This window comes from Pleurodeles waltl, unplaced genomic scaffold, assembly GCF_031143425.1.
Source record: "Pleurodeles waltl isolate 20211129_DDA unplaced genomic scaffold, aPleWal1.hap1.20221129 scaffold_39, whole genome shotgun sequence".
In the NCBI taxonomy this organism is placed as follows: domain Eukaryota; kingdom Metazoa; phylum Chordata; class Amphibia; order Caudata; family Salamandridae; genus Pleurodeles; species Pleurodeles waltl.
Window position 1 is genome coordinate 2,831,501 of NW_027150097.1, and position 6,000 is coordinate 2,837,500.

Sequence of the window (6,000 nt, forward strand, 5' to 3'; positions counted from 1 at the left end):
CCCTTTTCTAACTACTACAGCGTCTCGCAAGCAATACGCATGCGCAAGCGCATTCTAGCGCAGGCTTGACTCTAAAAAAACCCTAGGATAGTTGGAGGAAGATATCCCTTTATGCACATCAGCTCTCCTGAACATAAGGCAGATACCCTTGCACTAAAGGCAGCCCGAAGTGCACCTTTGCATAGACAAAGAGCAGAACTGCACCATTTCTGTGAAGATATGTCTCAGTTCTGCTCTCTTCGAGTGACGCACAAAGGAACTTTGCTCGCTGTGCTGCACTGCGTCCCTTCTTTCTAAATATTCCAATTAGTGATCAGTTTACCAAAAAAGTAGCAAATCTGCACCCATAGATGTACTCCTTGAAAGGAAACAAATTTACTACCTTTTTAAAATACACAAACACTGGCAACAGTAGCCTTGGAAAGCTATGCCAGATTCAGGTTCGAAGCTATGCCCCTGTTCCTTCTCAGACTCACACAATCCTCTCTCCTGCTGATTCCATTGTAACTCAGGTGCGCTCTGCTCCTTCATATAGTCCTCAGCATGGCATCTTGTCAAGCACTTGGCTCCATAGCTCAGGGGTTAGAGCACTGGTTTTGTAAACCAGGGGTCGTGAGTTCAAATCTCACTGAAGCCTCACAAACATTTTGGATTTAACAACACTTTTTAGTTCATTGGGGAGCCTCACTACAAATATTCTTTTCAAGATAGAAAAACAAAGGCGACACAGGGCAAAGCACGCAAGAAAGGGGGGCATTACACACAGTGTCAGTGGAATGACAAACACAAGACTCCTACAGGGTCATACAATTGACTTGTGTGAGTATGGGGGATGTTTAGAGTGTGACATCCCAAAATATCATTCTTGACTTGGTCGTTGGCTTTGGTGCCCCTTCAGCCACGCCCTTTCCAATGTACATGTCATTTTTTTAATATCATCCTGATTTCACTGTGAGATTTTAACTTGTTCTTTTTTTCGGGTCCGGAATTTAAGTGTACATTTAGGCCCATGTTTAAACAGATTTTTCATCGGGTTGCATCACTTTTTCGATGCAGCATTAACACAATTCGTTTTTTGGTATTTACAAAGCCATGCACATGTTAAGAAAAAGTAACAGCACACAGCACCTTGCTCTGCCATGCTTTACTTTGCGTCAGGTAGGTGTTCCACAGGTGGTACATGGTTTTCTTGTACATCCACACATGGATTTTGATGTAAACCCATGTTTACAAAAACATACAGTCATGGTTTTGTGCCACAATGGTGCGCCTCCCCGAGGCTGGTGTAAGGAGAACAGATGTCTTTATTTCTCCATGTTACTGCCTCTTTGCATGTGGTGTGCTGCAATTTGCAGAACAGATACAAAGAGTAAACAAGCACTTGCAATACAACTGGTCTGGCATTTCTCCGAGATAGAGCTATTAGCAGTTGTAAACTCCCAACCAGACTTTTCTTGACTCATTAAATGTAAAAAATGAGCGCAATCGCGCTGCTACAGTTCACTCATATTGAAACATATCGGCAAAAGTTCAATTAATTATGTAACAGAGTCGATGTCATACAATGAGCTCGACTTCTGTCAAACGAGATCGTGCTGTGAAAAAAAGAGAAAAAGTAGTCCACAAACCAGATTGAAAACAGCGAACCTCCTATGTTTTCAGTACTTGGTCGCTGCGCTCAAGGAGGGCTAACCACCGGAAAAGGCATAACGTATGCATGCCTTCCACTAACGAAAGCAAGCAGATTTTAACAGGGAAGCCCACGAACCAATGAAAGACACCAACGTGAAATAGACGGGGCTCCTAGCCCTTTTCTAACTACTACAGCGTCTCGCAAGCAATACGCATGCGCAAGCGCATTCTAGCGCAGGGTTGACTCTAAAAAATCTCCTAGGATAGTTGGAGGAAGATATCCCTTTATGCACATCAGCTCTCCTGAACATAAGGCAGATACCCTTCCACTCAAGGCAGCCCGAAGTGCACCTTTGCATAGACAAAGAGCAGAACTGCACCATTTCTGTGAAGATATGTCTCAGTTCTGCTCTCTTCGAGTGACGCACAAAGGAACTTTGCTCGCTGTGCTGCACTGCGTCCCTTCTTTCTAAATATTCCAATTAGTGATCAGTTTACCAAAAAAGCAGCAAAACTGCACCCATAGATGTACTCCTTGAAAGGAAACAAATTTACTACCTTTTTAAAATACACAAACACTGGCAATAGTAGCCTTGGAAAGCTATGCAAGATTCAGGTTTGAAGCTATGCCCCTTTTCTTTCTCAGACTCACACAATCCTCTCTCCTGCTGATTCCATTGTAACTCAGGTATGCTCTGCTCCTTCATATAGTCCCCAGCACGGCATCTTGTCAAGCACCTGGCTCCATAGCTCAGGGGTTAGAGCACTGGTCTTGTAAACCAGGGGTGGTGCGTTCAAATCTCACTGGGGCCTCACAAACATTTTGGATTTAACAACACTTATTAGTTCATTGGGGAGCCTCACTACAAATATTCTTTTCAAGATAGAAAAACAAAGGCGACACGGGGCAAAGCACGCAACAACGGGGGGCATTACACACAAAGCCATGCACATGTTAAGAAAAGGTAACAGCACACAGCACCTTGCTCTGCCATGCTTTAGTTTGCGTCAGGTAGGTGTTCCACGGGTGGTACATGTTTTTCTCATACATCCACAGATGGATTTTGATGTAAACCCATATTTACAAAAACATACAGTCATGGTTTTGTGCCACAATGGTGCGCCTCCCCGAGGCTGGTGTAAGGAGAACAGATGTCTTTATTTCTCCAAGTTACTGCCTCTTTGCATGTGGTGTGCTGCAATTTGCAGAACAGATACAAAGAGTAAACAAGCACGTGCAATACAACTGGTCTGGCATTTCTCCGAGGTAGAGCTATTAGCAGTTGTAAACTCCCAACCAGACTTTTCTTGACTCATTAAATGTAAATAATGAGCGCAATCGCGCTGCTACAGTTCACTCATATTGAAACCTATCGGCAAAAGTGCAATTATCTATGTAACCGGCAAAAGTTCAATTAATTATGTAACAGGGTCGATGTCATGCAATGAGCTCGACTTCTGTCAAACGAGATCGTGCTGTGAAAAAAAGAGAAAAAGTAGTCCACAAACCAGATGGAAAACAGCGAGCCTCCTATGTTTTCAGTACTTGGTCGCTGCGCTCAAGGAGGGCTAACCACCGGAAAAGGCATGACGTATGCATGCCTTCCACTAACGAAAGCAAGCAGATTTTAACAGGGAAGCCCACGAACCAATGAAAGACACCAACGTGAAATGGACGGGGCTCCTAGCCCTTTTCTAACTACTACAGCGTCTTGCAAGCAATACGCATGCGCAAGCGCATTCTAGCGCAGGCTTGACTCTAAAAAATCTCCTAGGATAGTTGGAGGAAGATATCCCTTTATGCACATCAGCTCTCCTGAACATAAGGCAGATACACTTGCACTCAAGGCAGCCCGAAGTGCACCTTTGCATAGACAAAGAGCAGAACTGCACCATTTCTGTGAAGATATGTCTCAGTTCTGCTCTCTTCGAGTGACGCACAAAGGAACTTTGCTGGCTGTGCTGCACTGCGTCCCTTCTTTCTAAATATTCCAATTAGTGATCAGTTTACCAAAAAAGTAGCAAATCTGCACCCATAGATGTACTCATTGAAAGGATACAAATTTACTACCTTTTAAAAATACACAATCACTGGCAATAGTAGCCTTGGAAAGCTATGCCAGATTCAGGTTTGAAGCTATGCCCCTTTTCTTTCTCAGACTCACACAATCCTCTCTCCTGCTGATTCCATTGTACCTCAGGTATGCTCTGCTCCTTCATATAGTCCCCAGCACGGCATCCTGACAAGCTCCTTGCTCCATAGCTCAGGGGTTAGAGCACTGGTCTTGTAAACCAGGGGTCGTGAGTTCAAATCTCACGGGGGCCTCACAAACATTTTGGATTTAACAACACTTTTTAGTTCATTGGGGAGCCTCACTACAAATATTCTTTTCAAGATAGAAAAACAAAGGCGACACAGGGCAAAGCACGCAAGAAAGGGGGGCATTACACACAGTGTCAGTGGAATGACAAACAGAAGACTCCTACAGGGTCATACAATTGACTTGTGTGAGTATGGGGGATGTTTAGAGTGTGACATCCCAAAATATCATTCTTGACTTGGTCGTTGGATTTGGTGCCCCTTCAGCCACGTCCTTTCCAATGCACATGTCATTTTTTTAATATCATCCTGATTTCACTGTGAGATTTTAACTTGTTCTTTTTTTCGGGTCCGGAATTTAAGTGTACATTTAGGCCCATGTTTAAACAGATTTTTCATCGGGTTGCATCACTTTTTCGATGCAGCATTAACACAATTCGTTTTTTGGTATTTACAAAGCCATGCACATGTTAAGAAAAAGTAACAGCACACAGCACCTTGCTCTGCCATGCTTTACTTTGCATCAGGTAGGTGTTCCACAGGTGGTACATGGTTTTCTTGTACATCCACACATGGATTTTGATGTAAACCCATGTTTACAAAAACATACAGTCATGGTTTTCTGCCACAATGGTGCGCCTCCCCGAGGCTGGTGTAAGGAGAACAGATGTCTTTATTTCTCCATGTTACTGCCTCTTTGCATGTGGTGTGCTGCAATTTGCAGAACAGATACAAGGAGTAAACAAGCACTTGCAATACAACTGGTCTGGCATTTCTCCGAGATAGAGCTATTAGAAGTTGTAAACTCCCAACCAGACTTTTCTTGACTCATTAAATGTAAATAATGAGCGCAATCGCGCTGCTACAGTTCACTCATATTGAAACCTATCGGCAAAAGTCCAATTATCTATGTAACCGGCAAAAGTTCAATTAATTATGTAACAGGGTTGATGTCATGCAATGAGCTCGACTTCTGTCAAACGAGATCGTGCTGTTAAAAAAAGAGAAAAAGTAGTCCACAAACCAGATGGAAAACAGCGAGCCTCCTATGTTTTCAGTACTTGGTCGCTGCGCTCAAGGAGGGCTAACCACCGGAAAAGGCATGATGTATGCATGCCTTCCACTAACGAAAGCAAGCAGATTTTAACAGGGAAGCCCACGAACCAATGAAAGACACCAACGTGAAATGGACGGAGCTCCTAGCCCTTTTCTAACTACTACAGCGTCTCGCAAGCAATACGCATGCGCAAGCGCATTCTAGCGCAGGCTTGACTCTAAAAAATCTCCTAGGATAGTTGGAGGAAGATATCCCTTCATGCACATCAGCTCTCCTGAACATAAGGCAGATACCCTTGCACTCAAGGCAGCCCGAAGTGCACCTTTGCATAGACAAAGAGCAGAACTGCACCATTTCTGTGAAGATATGTCTCAGTTCTGCTCTCTTCGAGTGACGCACAAAGGAACTTTGCTCGCTGTGCTGCACTGCGTCCCTTCTTTCTAAATATTCCAATTAGTGATCAGTTTACCAAAAAAGTAGCAAATCTGCACCCATAGATGTACTCCTTGAAAGGAAACAAATTTACTACCTTTTTAAAATACACAAACACTGGCAACAGTAGCCTTGGAAAGCTATGCCAGATTCAGGTTCGAAGCTATGCCCCTGTTCCTTCTCAGACTCACACAATCCTCTCTCCTGCTGATTCCATTGTAACTCAGGTGCGCTCTGCTCCTTCATATAGTCCTCAGCACGGCATCTTGTCAAGCACCTGGCTCCATAGCTCAGGGGTTAGAGCACTGGTTTTGTAAACCAGGGGTCGTGAGTTCAAATCTCACTGAAGCCTCACAAACATTTTGGATTTAACAACACTTTTTAGTTCATTGGGGAGCCTCACTACAAATATTCTTTTCAAGATAGAAAAACAAAGGCGACACAGGGCAAAGCACGCAAGAAAGGGGGGCATTACACACAGTGTCAGTGGAATGACAAACACAAGACTCCTACAGGGTCATTCAATTGACTTGTGTGAGTATGGGGGATGTTTAGAGTG

At 43.8% G+C, this 6,000-nt stretch overlaps 4 non-coding genes across 4 annotated transcripts; all 4 read left to right on the top strand.

Moving 5' to 3' along the window:
• The first annotated feature begins 564 nt into the window (after nucleotides 1-564).
• Nucleotides 565-637, top strand: TRNAT-UGU (transfer RNA threonine (anticodon UGU)). The gene has a single exon. It is a non-coding gene; the product is annotated as a tRNA-Thr (tRNA).
• A 1,735-nt stretch (nucleotides 638-2,372) lies between these two features.
• TRNAT-UGU (transfer RNA threonine (anticodon UGU)) lies at nucleotides 2,373-2,445 on the top strand. Its single transcript has one exon. It is a non-coding gene; the product is annotated as a tRNA-Thr (tRNA).
• Nucleotides 2,446-3,885: 1,440 nt separating this feature from the next.
• On the top strand, nucleotides 3,886-3,958 carry TRNAT-UGU (transfer RNA threonine (anticodon UGU)). Its single transcript has one exon. It is a non-coding gene; the product is annotated as a tRNA-Thr (tRNA).
• A 1,762-nt stretch (nucleotides 3,959-5,720) lies between these two features.
• TRNAT-UGU (transfer RNA threonine (anticodon UGU)) lies at nucleotides 5,721-5,793 on the top strand. The gene has a single exon. It is a non-coding gene; the product is annotated as a tRNA-Thr (tRNA).
• Nucleotides 5,794-6,000: the final 207 nt, after the last annotated feature.